The 14,996-nt window shown below is 45.6% G+C and overlaps 1 protein-coding gene across 1 annotated transcript in view; it reads right to left on the bottom strand.

The window, feature by feature from the left end:
• LOC125438128 (1-phosphatidylinositol 4,5-bisphosphate phosphodiesterase beta-4-like) overlaps nt 1–14,996 on the bottom strand; it is a 257,416-nt gene that overhangs the window by 209,886 nt on the left and 32,534 nt on the right.

The raw sequence follows: 14,996 nt of genomic DNA, 5'->3' as shown, positions 1-14,996 counted from the left end.
TTCCATGCATTTTGAAGCTGGATTTTACTGAGCGGAATAGCAATAAACCCGGGCTAACCACAGTATAAAACCTGTGTTGGGGAACTTCGCATGGATCCCACTCCTAATGCGAGTCTGCCCCACGTTTCCCACCCCACACCCTGGGCTTTTCAAGAATTGCACTATCAACGATTCTTTAGTTTGAACACGGATTGCAGCAGCTTGCGAGCGAACACTCTCTTCCCAGTTTTTAAAGGTCCTCTCTGCGCAGCTACGCAGCATGGTAGGTGAGGTGTTTTTTTAAAAAAAGACACACCTCCGTGCGAAGGCAGCCTGCATTGCTTCCGTGGGCTCCGTTCTCTGCCTGTACGGAGACATGTGAATGGGACAGCAGGAGAGTGGGTCACTTTATCCCGCCTGCAACCCGCTCTCCCAGTGCTGTGCAGAAAAAGCCTGGGAAGAGGTTCCAGTTCCAGTAACAGGCAGATTCACACTAGCCCAGGGGTAGGGAACCTTTAACACTCAAAGAGCCATTTGGACCCGTTTTCCATGGGAAAAGAAAACACTTGGAGCCGCAAATAATTTTTGACATTTAAAATAAAGATAACCCTGTACATATTGGGTTTTTTAACCTTTTGCTCCGCTCATTCTGAGAAGCGCATGGATGTGGCAAGGATGGGGCCAGCGGCTCAGCCTCGCCGGCCGCCGGGAAAACGCCCACCCCGCTCCAACGGGGCAGGCGAGAGGGAAAGCCCGTGGCACGGCCCAGCCGGCTGCAGGCAGTTGGAGCGCTCACCCTGCTGCCTGCAGGGCGGGCAAGGATGGGGCCAGTGGCTCGGCTCGTGGAGCCGCAGTGCAAGGGCAGAAGAGCCGCATGCGGCTCTCGAGCCGCAGGTTCCCTACCCCTGCACTAGCCTGACAAAGACCTTTGATCTCTGGATAGGAAGCTAGTGGCCAAACGGTTGTAGATCAGCGAGAGGTTGATTTACAGGAAGGGCCAGGAAACGGAGTTTACCCGAGAACCAAAGGGAGAGGACAAAGGGAATTCTGATCTGGGTTGTTCCCAGGTCTGCAACAAAGAACTTGCTTGGAACGATTCTGAAGTTGAGAAATCTATGTAATTAGAACATTTTCTTATTTTCTGTTTTTCAATAAAATCTTTGGAAAACTCAGTGATTTTTGAGTATCTGGGGAAAAAAGAACCCAGGATTTATAAGACAGGGGTGGAGCCCCCCCCCCCTCATTCCTGGCCTTCTATTCTAATCTTTCATGCATGGCAACGGGGGGGGGGGGGGTAGGCACGAAGTGCAGCCTATGTACCGGCTGCAAATAAAATTTGGAACTAAAATGTGAAAATATGCAAGTTAAACCATGAAAGAAGGGAGCGAAACAAACCCACAGAATGACGAGACAGTGGGAAAAATCCTCTCACCTCTCCACAGTGACAATTTAGTGACAATCTTGTGGGTGATCAAAAACCGAGAACATCTTTGTGGGTGAAAAAATCTTGACAACATCTTTCAGTCTTGTGGATGAGAAAAAAAAACTGAAAACAGCATTTGGGAAATCAGTGGATGCCTGACCACGATACCTACAAAACACCACGTTAACCTTACAGTACCTTCAGGTTCAACACTTCATCTCTCTCCTTCTTTGTTCACCTGAAACACAACAGTGCTACAGCTCTGGTGTGAACAAACAAATATGTATGTTTTGCACAATGCCATCTTGATTCAAAATGGTCCCTTAGAATATCCTTGATCTGCACTTTTAGTGTTTTTTTTGTACACATATAGTTTATGCTAATGGTGCTGTGAAATTGATGCATACTTGTTTTGTTGTACTGATCGTTGACTGTAAATAATTGATGGATGGATGGATGGATGGATGGATGGATGGATGGATGGATGGATGGATGGATGGATGGATGGATGGATGGATGGATGGATGGATGGATGGATGGATGGATGGATGGATGGATGGATGGATGGATGGATGGATGGATGGATGGATGGATGGATGGATGGATGGGTGGGTGGGTGGGTGGGTGGGTGGATGGATGGATGGATGGATGGATGGATGGATGGATGGATGGATGGATAATAGAGTGGGGATGTGCACCATTTTTTCAGGAATTGGGGGGTTCAGGTTTAATAGACCCAGAGGTTTTTGAAAAACCCAGTAGGAAGGGTTCAGTTTTTTTCAGATATTTGAATTGGGGGGGGGGGGTGTTTAAAACTCAAACCCAACAAATTCCAGCTGACACCAGGGTTCAGCTCTGCATTGCCTGCCATTTTTGAGACCCATGTGGAGTTTGGAGGTGGTGGCATAAAGTGGAACACCGGACTTAGCTAATCAAAGCCCAGCGTTCAGCTGCGCATCACCTGTTGCCTCCGAGTCGATGTGGTCTTTGGAAGAAGGGACAGCACAGAGCTATATCCGGCATATGGACAAGCCAAGCCTAGCATTCAGCTCTGTGCTGCGTGATGCCTTTGAGATCCAGCCAGCCAGCAAATAAGTGAGAGGAAGGGAGAGGGAAGAGAAAGGGGACTCCCCTCAAGGTTTTTTTTTTTTTGAAATGGTGAGGCCAAAGCAGCTCTAATAATACCGAAAAAACTATTTGGAATCAGCTTTTTGGTTCCCTTAAATTGCCACTATTTTGAGGGATGGGAGTGAGTGGTGGCATGCAAGAGAGGGGAAGGGGAGGAGCCCCTGGCATCTGGACATGGCCCACCCACCCTAGCAGAGGGAGAGGGAGGGGGAGGGGTGGAATGCAAGGGAAGGGGAGATAGGGAGGGGAGGGAGTAAGGGGTGGCATGCAAGGGAAGGGGAGTAAGGGAGGGGAGGGAAGGAGGGGGAGGGGCCCAGCATCTGAACATGGACCACCCACCCTAGAGGAGGGAGAGGGAGGGGAAGGGGTGGCATGCAAGGGAAGGGGAGTAAGGGAGGGGAGGGGAGGGAAGGAGGGAGAGGGGTCCAGCATCTAGACATGGTCCACCCACCCTAGCAGAGGGAGAGGGAGGGGAGGGAGGGGTGGCATGCAAGGGAAGGGGAGGGAAAGGGAGGGGTGCCATGCAAGGAAAGAGGAGGGAGGGAGAGGTGGCATGCAAGGGAGGGGTCCAGCATCTGGACATGGCCCACCCACCCCAGTGGAGGGAGGAAGGGGAGGGGAGGGGTGCCATGCAAGGGAAGAGGAGTGAAGGAGGGGAGTGAGGGGGGTGGCATTAAAAAATCCCCTAAAATGCCAATAACATATTTTTCAGGGGGGGGAGGGGAGGTTCTGTTTTGCGCTGTTGAATGCACAACCTAAATTAAAGTCCAAATCAAGCACAAGGCCTACATTTGATTCGGAACTAAGTTAATAAAACTGACATCCCTGGATAAAAGGTGCACTGTTTAACATACAAAGATCTAGGGACAATGAGTTCTTGAAATTAAGTATTCTAAGCGTATCAATTAAGAATAGAAAATTAGCAGAGAAAGCTCAGCGAGCGCTCTATCCTTTGCTGACTTAGCCAAGGCCCACCACTGATCCAGAAAAGTATGGAAAATGGATTAGACTGTTCCCCTGTGTCTAAAACCACGCACTCACACCTGGCGCATGACCAAAGACGTGCTCCGTACCTGTGAGACTGACCGGAGACACAATTAGTACAAAAGCCAGAACCCGCGGTTGCATCTGCAAAACAGATGGTCTTTTGCTCGAAAGCACAGCAAACTGCAACATATCAAACTGTAATTCAATTTACTCAGGGCCCACTATTTAAGCCCAGTTCACTCGAGAATGCATGTCCAGCCCTGCCTTAAACCACCAGTGAAATTTGCAGCGTGAACCATACAGAGGCATTCTGGGAAGAAAAAATATGACGGCAGCCAGTGTTTCAGTCGAGGACTATCTGCACACTAGACATTTGAAAAAGGGCTGGCGCCAAATGCGGCAGCAAGCAAGCGGCGCATGGACAGCTTCAGTTTACTTCTGCCCAACTGTGCATTACAAGCACCCGATTTCTCTCTCCAGTGAACCACTGGGACTACAGGTCACTTGCTAATTTTGTAGGAAATCCTGTCGAAAATAAACAAAACAGCCTCACCTCCCTGTGGGAAATGTGGGATAGAGAATGGAACTTTCAAACATGTTTGGCGGCTTTGCACCAAGATAAGCGAATATTGGAAAGAGATAAGAATACCAATTGAGAAGGTAATAAATCATGACCTCCCATTAAATCCTATAAACTATTTATTAGGACCTTCATTTTGTAAAGATCATAAGCTAAAACCACACATGCACCTTCTGCCATATATGATCATGGCAGCAAAAATTGTCTTAGCTCCAGTCTGGAAATCAGGAAATTTATCCACAATTGAGGACTGGACGCAAAAAGTGCAACATCTACATATGGTTGACAGAACAGGCCACCAATTATGTAATTCTCCATTCGAAATATATGAGATGAATTGGCATTTATGGATAAAATACATGAAGAAAGACAAAGATATGTCTGATACACTAAACACAACATGTTGTGTAAGAGAGAGCTTTACAACAGGATTAAATAGATCTGGAAAGAATAAATTTGATGGAGTGAGTGAGTGAGTGAGTGAGTGAGTGAGTGAGTGAGTGAGTGAGTGAGTGAGTGAGTGAGTGAGTGAGTGAGTGTGAGTGTGAGTGTGAGTGTGTGAGTGAGTGAGTGAGTGAGTGTGTGCGTGTGCGTGTGCGTGTGTGTGTGTGTTAAAAATAATGAATCAGTAAAGATTAGACTTCGGAATGTATAGTATATGAAATACTGTTAAGTCCAAATGTTTACCTTTAGTGAATGTTTATATTGATCTTATATGTTGGATTATTTATGTTAGAACTTGGAAAATCATAATAATAATTTTCAAAAATTGTAGGAACAAATTCACAGGCTTAGCATAGTTGGGTCTTCAATTCTAAGCCAGCTAAAGAAGCCAACGGGTGCTCTGAAGTCACCCTGAAGCTACCAACCTCTTCAATTTCAGCACTTGGGGGGGGGGCGGGGGGCAGTGTTTCAAAACACAGGCGAAAAACTGGACCTACCCCTTTGAAGAGCGTCTGGCGCACCTGAATTATAGTTCAGACGTTGTCACTGAGTGCCGGCTGTACGCTTCGGGGGGGGCGGGGGTGGTCTTTCCCTCAGATGGCTACACACATAAACAGACTCATCTGTTGAAACTCATGACCAAGCCAGTTTCTCTGTGATTATTCACAGTGCTAAATATTATTCAACTCCTGGAGTTTTACCCCTCTTAAGATGTACTCTGTATGGATAAGACAACCCCCCCCCCCAAAAAAAATCCATGGAACAAGAAATGTTCCATTTATGAACAGCAATGATAAGTTTCAGAAATCTGCCAAGTATCTGCACTTATAATGACCTCATAATGACTCGTTTAGCAGCAAACCAGATGTACAGTATCAGACAGCATGTTAGATTAATAAGCCTCGGGCATAAAAATATTGTGCCTGTTTTCAAAAATAATTCACCTTCAAAGATGGGGGCGGGAGGACACACCATTTAAAAATCTGTCTAGGACATACTATGACAAATATTTCTCACCCATTTTCATTTTAAAACACTGAACAGTTCTTAAAACACTGCTGCAGTTATCATTACAAATGCATAAGTTTTGTTCAGGAAGAAAAGACAGTGTTGTGTAGTGGTTAAGAGAAGGTGGACTGTAATCTGGAGAACTGGGTTTGATTTCCCACTCTTCCACATGAAGTCTGCTGGGGGACTTTGGTCTAGTCACAGTTCTCTCAGAACTCTCTCAGCCTCACCTGCCTCACAAGGTGATTGTTGTGGGGAGAGGAAGGGAAAGGAGTTTGTAACCTGCTTTGACACTCTTTAAAAGTAGAGGAAAAGGGAATATAAAAAACACTTTTTTTCTTCTTCCCTTTATACATAACTCACCCCAGCAGGGACTTGGAGTGGTTACCAATCTCATGACCCCATCTCTCTCTCAGTTCTTCGCTCACATTTTTTTGACTTTGTTTAGAGTTGGTGCCCTTGTGTTGAGGGCAATGGACAGCAGAGGCCTCCCTGACCAAAGGACAGCAACACGCAGGAGCCAGTTGGAGATAACTCAAGTAGCACTTGAAAGCTGGTAGAGACAGCAAGATATCCACCTATCCACCAGAAAGTACACCACGTTTCCATCTTGGACAGTTAAGGAGGAAGAACTAGTGTTGCAAAGAACTCTGTAAAAAGGGTAAAAATGGTTGCATGGCATGGGTTCACTAAAACAAAAAGAAGGGAAGAATCTTTTAATATTTATTTATTACACTTTTCCCCTGCCCACTCTCCCAATACAATAATATGTATTAGGACATTTCTATGTAGATTACGTGGATTTAATTTCCTCCCCATTCCCAATGAGTGGGGTTCATACTAATGCTCAGTTTAAAGTGGGGTCAGGTGGAGAATGTGAGAACTTTTTTCGGCAACCATATATTTCTGATCGGAATGAACGGAGATACATGCACACAATCTGCGATAACACAGTACAGTCTATAACTGTGGTGGCGAACCTATGGCACTCCAGATGTTCATGGACTACAATTCCCAATTGGCCATGCTGGCAGGGGCTGATGGGAATTGTAGTCCATGGACATCTGGAGTGCCATAGGTTGCTACCGCTGGTCTATAACTTCTGGGAGAATTTGCCCTAGCTAGCAGAGGCACAGAGCAAGCTTAGAAGTACAAGAGGCTCCCGCAAAGATCCCATGTGCACAGGTGAATGCGTGCCTACTCTGGCTAAGAGCCAGCATGGGTTCCTCAAGAACAAGTCATGTCAGACTAACCTACCTTTTTTTGAAGGAGTTCATACCTTGCTGGAGTGCAGTGGGCATCACTGACCCAGATTTATTGATTGATTGATTGATTGATTGATTGATTGATTGATTAAACTTTTATACCGCCCCATCCCCGAAGGGCTTTAAGGCTTTTGATAAGGTTCCACCTGGTATTCCGGTGGATAAGTTGGTAAAATGTGGTTTAGATCCTATTACTGCGAGGTGGATCTGTAACCGATTGACAGATCTCACCCGAAGAGTGCTCACTAATGGCTCCTCATTCTCCTAGAGAGGAGTGACAAGCGGAATGCCTCAGGGAACCGTCCTGAGCTCTGTGTGATCCAATATCTTCCTAAATGACTTGGATGAGGGAATCTTGGGTATGCTTATTCAATCTGCTGATGCTACTAAATTGGGTGTGATGTGAACCAACTCCAAGACTTGCAATAAAACTGGTTGTAAGGTCGTACATTCCAAAGTCGTCCACGTTCAGGCTCACACGGTACAATTCCTTGGCAGGTCAGAAACCTACGGCCTTGCCCACACGACAGTGAAACCCCTTAAGCATTCACACACACACACACACACACACACACACCCCACAAAACACAAACAAGAAAGCAGAAACTGCACAGCCACAGAAACAAAGTTGAGGTGAGACTCCAATTAGACAGTCTCCCGTTGTCTGGGGATAAGATGTTGTTATTGCAGGACCGATTATCTACATCTTAAGAAAGGAAATCCCTGAGCATCCTAAGCTACCCTGTTTCCCCGAATATAAGACATCCCCTGAAAATAAGACGTAGTAGAGGTTTTGCTGAAGTGCGAAATATAAGGCATCCCCTGAAAGTAAGACGTACCAAAGTTTTTGTTTGGAAGCAGGCCCAACGAACAGAACACAGAAAAACAAGACATCCCCTGAAAATAAGACATAGTGCATCTTTGGGAGCAAAAATTAATATAAGACACTGTCTTATATTCGGGGAAACACGGTAAGTGACACCCTTCCATGCCTGTCAACCCCAAGCCATCAACAATGTAAATTGTAGGATATCTTATCGGACAATATGACACAGCTACACCTCAAGGATATATAGTCAATGCTACTCAGCTAAGACTTGGAACGGATGCAGTTAAGACTATTTACGGAAAGCAGATTACTCCAATACAGAATTCAGCCGGCTGATTCCTAACAATTAATATAAACCTGAAAAGTCTTTAAAACGCAGCAGTACAAGCCACATTATGAATCATTTGAGAAAAGTATCGGCTTCTGCATCATTTGCTGACAACAACTTGTCGCTATATAAAGGAACAGGAAGATGAATTCTGAACCATTAAGCTGAACTGTGGATCACTGTCTGTAGTCGCTGTCATTAGCATAATTGGGAGCATATTTTACCCTAACCTTTGCAAAAGCTCTAATTTCCCAGACGGGATGGATACTGAATTGCTTTTTTTCTGTACCAATAGCTGTCCTTTCCTTTGGGAAAGTGCCAATTATATATTGGGGGGGGGGATGATACCTGGAATAGATGGATAGATAGAACATGGTTCTTCATCGTGGCAACCCTGAATTCAAATATTAGAATTACAGAATCATAGAGCTGGAAGAGAACTCAAGGGTCATCAAGTCCAACCCCCTACAATGCAGGAACACACAATCAAAGCACTCCTGACAGATGGTCATCGAGCCTCTGCTGAAAAACCTCCAAAGAAGGAGACTCCACCACGCTCCGAGGCAATGCATTCCTGATGTTTAGGTGGAATCTCTTTTCCTGCACCTTGAACCGGTGCTCTAATCGGTGCTCTAATCAAGTGGACTCTAATCTGGGGAACGGGATTTGTTTCCCTGCTCCTACCTTGGGCTAGTCACAGTTCTCGCAGAACTCTCTCAGTCCCACCTATCTCACAAGGTGTCTGTCATGGGGAGAGGAAGAGGTTTGTAAGCTGTTTTGAGCCTCCTTACAGGAGATAAAGGTGGGGTATAAATCCAAATTCCTCCTCACAGGAGATAAAGGTGGGGTATAAATCCAAATTCCTCCTCCCCCTCCTCTTCTTGTTGAAAACAAAAGGGGGGTTTCTACTGGTTCTTTTTGTTGGTTTTACTGACGGCTCAAATTAAATGTTGTTCGCTCTTCGATGTTTCGCTTGCCTTGTTCTTAGTAATCTTACAACTACTTTTCAGTTTAATTATTTTCACGGCTTACATTTCATGTTTTCATTCTTTTAATGGATATTGTGCATTGTCTCAGCTATTTTAAACAAGTCTCGGAAATATTTCAAACAAGTTATCTTGCCAGACTTTTAAAATGAAATCATGTGATGGCCAACCGGAGTTGCAGGGGAATGCAACCTCTTAAATGGTATTCAAGCCACTCGTGAAAGGAGTAGAAGATCTTTAAAATGACACTGCAGCTTTTGAAGGAAGTTTGAGCCGCTTTCAAAGCCAACAAAAGGCTGAGAAACACCACATAAATAACATACAATATTAAAACTTTAAAGAGCCAGGCCACACTGCTCGCTGATATAATGAATTAAGAACAACACAGTGAAAAACATCCAAAAGAGGGGAAGAACTAGTAAGAGGGGTTAAATTGGGGAGGGGGCAGAGGCGTAGCTACAAGGGGACCCGGGGGTGCGCGTCGCACCAAGCTTGCGCCTGGGGGGGAGCGGAGCAAAAATTTCAGGGGTTTTTTGGTATTTTTAGTGTTTTTCCAGTTTTGGCCTGAAGGGGGTGCAGTTTTTAGGCTAGCAGCACCAAAATTTCAGAGAGTTTTCGGGGGACTCTTGTGATGATCCAACCCAAGTTAGGTGAGGTTTGGTGAGGTGCCCCCATCCCCCATTGTTTCCAATGGGAGCTAATAGGAGATGGGGGCTACACCTTTGAGAGTCCATAACTTTGGTCCCCCTGAACCAAACTTCACCAAACCTGGCTGGTATCATCAGGATAGTCTTCTAAAGATATTCTGAAATTTTTATGCTGCTAGCCTAAAAACTGCCCCCCCCCGCAGGCCAAAAACTTAAAAAATACAAAAAATACAAACGAACATGGGGGCAGTAAAACTCAGATTTTGCACTGGGCTCCATTTCCCCTAGCTACACCTCTGGGAGGGGGGCTAGTCAGTCTGTGAAGCTAAGCACTGAGTCACAAGATTACTGTCTATGTGATATTTGAGCTAAGTGTTTTAAGGGGTAGCCCTGCGTGAATCTTTACCTGAAGGACCACAGTGGTCCGTAGCAACCAGAGTGACAGCTGGCTGGAGACCACCCAGCAAGCTTCCATGTCAGAGTGGGTATTCGGATCCGGGTCTTCCAGACCCCAATCTGACACTCTGTCCACTACACCACACTGTATTCAGGAGTTTCGGCACTCGCGTGATCTTGTCCTCGCCTTCTATATTGCAGTCACAAAACGTACTGCTTCCATCGCCCTTCATACCCAACTACTTCCAGCGGTGCTAGTGAGCAACAGGACTGAATTTAATTTCTTCTAAAATAAAAACAACTGCAGAGCTCTCTCTCTCTCTCTCTCTCTCTCTCTCTCTCTCTCTCTCGCTCTCGCTCTCGCTCTCGCTCTCGCTCTCTCAGTGACCTGGCATGTCACATCGTTCAGTGAAGCTCTTTCGTCTGTCCCTTCTTGATTTCACAAATGCCTCTTCTGCCTTGAGGCAAACTTCGAGACAGTTTAAGATAACTCGCAGTCAAACGCCACAACTTGAACAGCAGCCCACAGTGCCGCCGAAGAGGCCCATCAAGCCGGTTCTTAGAGCCACTTGTAAGACAGTCAGAGATCCCCCAGCAACAAGAAGGCTCCTGTCTTATTGGACCTCGTCCATTCAGCCACAGTCCCCAAGCTCTGATTTAAGACAGAGACAGAAACTCCTGGATGTTTTGTTAAGGGAATATACACAGGCACATTCGTAGCACTCCAGAGTCACGGCGCATCTCTCATATGGCCATTTTATAAAGATGTTAAGGAGCGCGGGAGATAACGCAGACCCCAATGGGGCACTACACTGCAGCGGCCAAGCTGACAACACCTTCCTCCCAGAACAAACCCCTGGGTGGACGCCAGCAAAAATGGAGCGTAAATACACATTGCAGCCAAGCATCAGGGTTAAAAGCTGGCCGGGTTAGTAAGCGTTTGATCACACCCCTGAAAAAGGTCAAAGACTCCACTGAATTATGAGTTGAGGACCTCGCCCCAAAGTAGCGGTGGTGATCGGATAAAACCAAACCACCCGTTCTATCCTCCGGAATACTGTCCTCCAGAATATTGGGTTTTATTTTTACCAAAAAAAATAGGATTTGGCTTTTTCGGAACATCCCCTCTCTCATTGGCAGGGCAGAGGAGCTCTGCTTGAACTGACTGCTGGAGTCCAACGTTCAGTTCAAGTGCTCGCCCGCTGCCATTTCCCAAGTCCCCATAGGGCAGGGGTAGGGAACCTGCGGCTCTCCAGATGTTCAGGAACTACAATTCCCATCAGCCTCTGTCAGCATGGCCAATTGGCCATGCTGGTAGGGGCTGATGGGAATTGTAGTTCCTGAACATCTGGAGAGCCGCAGGTTCCCTACCCCTGCCATAGGGGAACGGGGAGGAGTGCTTGCACTGCATGCTGGGAGTCCCAGCATGCAGTTCAAGTGCTCCCCACCACCACCACCTCCAGCAGCGTTTCCCAAATCCAGTGGGGGGAAAACTGGGTGCTCATCTCAGCCCATGAAAGCAATAAATATGCTCAGCAGTGGCGTAGGAGGTTAAGGGAGCAGCAGTGGCGTTGGAAGGTTAAGAGCTCGTGTATCTAATCTGGAGGAACCGGGTTTGATTCCCCGCTCTGCCGCCTGAGCTGTGGAGGCTTATCTGGGGAATTCAGATTAGCCTGTACACTCCCAACACACACCAGCTGGGTGACCTTGGGCTAGTCACAGTTCTTCTGAGCTCTCTCAGCCCCACCCACCTCACAGGGTGTTTGTTGTGATGGGGGGAAGGGCAAGGAGATTGTCAGCCCCTTTGAGTCTCCTACAGGAGAGAAAAGGGGGGATATAAATCCAAACTCTTCTCTTCTTCTTCTTCTCAGCCCTTTCACTGCATATGGTTCCTTAACTTTCTCTGCAGTCAGGCTCCCTTTGCTGAATGTACAATGGGCACCTGACCATAGAATGGTGGATTACACCCAGAGTCAATTTGCCAGGCAGTCTGAGCCTATGGATCCAATTGCGTCAGCTCCTTCTGAACGCTTCCTGATCTAACACAAGCTAGCTAGTATCCTGTGCTTAGCCTGACTGTTTCTTCAGGGATAGCCAAAGGGATTGCTGCATTTACTGAAAGGTAAAAATCAGTTTCACGCAGAAGAAGAGTTACCGTGCAGAGCTTCTTCTGTTGTGAGACCCACTCTGCATAGCTTTCCAAGAAAATTGTCTGTGTGCTTTCCACAAGATCTTTCTTTATGTAAGCTTTTAGCTATTTGTTTGCTCTGGTGCTTTGGGTAGAGGATTAAAGTTTTTGCCACTGTACAGTGCAGTAAACCTTTATTAGGCATAAATTAAAATGTCCATAAGCAATAAAATCCTGCACATAAACACAAAAATAAAATCCACTATCCAAGCCATAATAAAACATTGTGTACACAGATCATCAGATATATGACACAATATTTAGAATTAAGATTCACTTACATTTTGATAGCGGCTCACGTTTGTCGCTATATTAAATCACGTATAGATCCGTGTATTTGGAAACTTGTATGAGCTTGAGACGTTTTTGCCACTACTGTTCTATTGAGACTACGTCGAATTGGTTTTAACAATGCCATTTAACCAATCTTGCACATACCGTGTTTCCCCGAAAATAAGACAGTGTCTTATATTAATTTTTGCTCCCAAAGATGCGCTATGTCTTATTTTCAGGGGATGTCTTATTTTTTTTCTGTGTTCTGTTCGTTAAGTACATGCTTCCAAAACAAAACCTTTGCTCGTCTACGCCTTACTTCGGGGGGATGCCTTCCTTATATTTCCTCGCGACTCTCCTCAGCAAAACCTCTACTACGTCTTATTTTCAGAGGATGTCTTATATTCGGGGAAACAGGGTAATTCAAATTAAATATTAGATATCAGATCATTTGTATCAGTGAACTTTCCCCCAGGAAATGCAAGAAAAATTCTCCCTTTTCAGGAGCCGCCTATTACTTTTAATCCTATAAACAGAAAGAACTGCCCTGCGTTGCTTTTGTAGGTAACGGACAATTGTACACAACAGTTACAAATCGAATTCAAATCCATCGCTCTTTGTATTATCAAAAGCTTTCATAGCTGGCTGGTGTGGATTTCTGGGCTGTGTGGCTGTGGATTGGGTGAAGCCTATCTGTGCAAACACTCTGCCTATATCCCCTAAAGCGCTCGGCCCGTCTGCAGAGCCAAACGGTTTGCTCTACCCTGGTCTACCTTCTAGGACGTTCATGGTAAAACCTTGGCACTCCAGATGTTATGGACTATAATTCCCATCAGCCCCTGCCGCCATGGCCCATTGGCCCGTGCTGGCAAAGGGCTGATGGGAATTGTAGTCCATAACATCTGGAGTGCCGACGGTTCGCCAGCACTGCCCTAGAACAATGCACAGAAAATGCTGGGAACAGTTCACATTTGATAAGGGGCCGCTCTTCCCGGCTCCAAGGCCCCAGACAGTGGGAGAGCGATAACTGGACTCCTGCAGAGAAGAAAGCCTCACAGTTCCTTTGCAAATGCCCACCACTCAGATCCTAATGTTTCACCTGCATCTGCAGCTGGCATCTTCAGAGGCATGTCACAGTAAGATCTGTTTCCCGCCATGGCACAAAGTGAAGTATCCTGGGCAAATGGGTACCTGTTTTGTTTACCTCCCTTGTGGGAGGAAGAGAAGGCAGATAGAATACCTTTCAAATTGCATTTGGTTGAGTCTTGGTGGTTTGAGTGTGCGTGAGACTCATTTTAGAAACAGGTGATGGGGAAACGAAGGAGTTTATAGGATCCGGTTGATTGTTGAATGGTGTTTGAAAGTCCCCTGGTTTTTGTTCTTGGTGCTTTTTAGTACCGGTACTGTCACAAATATTACACCCATGCGTACTCCAACTCACTAGGTGAGTATCATTTTAACATTATCTTACTATCACAAATATGGCATAAAATGTTTAGTAAGTACACCGAAGCCAGGTATGGCTAGTACAACCTCTAGATTAGCTTTTATTTCTCGCAGTCCTTTGTCAAGCCAATCTGAAATGTACAAATACAAGTGTCAAGTGGGAGGGTTCTTTGGGTTTTGTCTAATTTGAGTATGAAAATGGGTATGATTGTAGATAGACTTTATATATTGACACCTTGTATTTGTACATTTCCAGATTGGCTTGACAAAGGACTGCCTCGAAATAAAAGAAGCCTAATCTAGAGGTATTATAGCCATACCTGACTCAGCGCATTCTACTAAACATTACCTTTTGTATATTTGTGATAGTAAGATAATGTTAAAATGATACTCACCTAGTGAGTTGGATGGGTGTAATATTTGTGACAGTACCTGTTGTACACCTGCCTTGATTATTATGGTATTTTAGTATCGGTAGCCAGATTTTGTTGATTTTCAGACTCGTTTTGCTGAACCGTCTCAGTATTTGTGGATTTCAATGGCTTCTTTGTGTCGTCTGACATAGCAGCTGTCAAAGGTGTCAAGAATTCCTGCATCATCAAATAAGATCCTACAACCCAAGCTCGACACAGAATCTTATTTGAGGACACTGAAATTTTTAACTCCGAGAGGTGGACGAAACAGATACCCAAGTAAACAGGACATGCCACACTGTGCCATGAAGAGAAACAAACCTTACTGTGACATGCTTCTGAAGATGCCAGTCATAGATACAGGCCAAACATTAGGAGTCAAAACTACCAGACTTCGGCCACGCAGCCCGGAAAACCCACACTGGCCATAAGTCTTGGTTGCCTAAGACAGGAAATTACAGAAATATTTTGAGCATTGCTGGACCATTTGTGGCTGCTCCTTTTTGTAGCCCAGAAACGTTTGTGAAGAAGAACATAAGAACATAAGAACAAGCCAGCTGGATCAGACCAGAGTCCATCTAGTCCAGCTCTCTGCTACTCGCAGCGGCCTGCCAGGTGCCTTTGGGAGCTCACATGCAGGATGTGAAAGCAATGGCCTTCTGCAGCTGTTGCTCCC

Source organism: Sphaerodactylus townsendi, linkage group LG01 (assembly GCF_021028975.2).
Source record: "Sphaerodactylus townsendi isolate TG3544 linkage group LG01, MPM_Stown_v2.3, whole genome shotgun sequence".
Lineage (NCBI taxonomy): Eukaryota > Metazoa > Chordata > Lepidosauria > Squamata > Sphaerodactylidae > Sphaerodactylus > Sphaerodactylus townsendi.
Note: the sequence above shows the minus strand (reverse complement) of the source record. Positions and strands in the feature narration are given on the sequence as shown.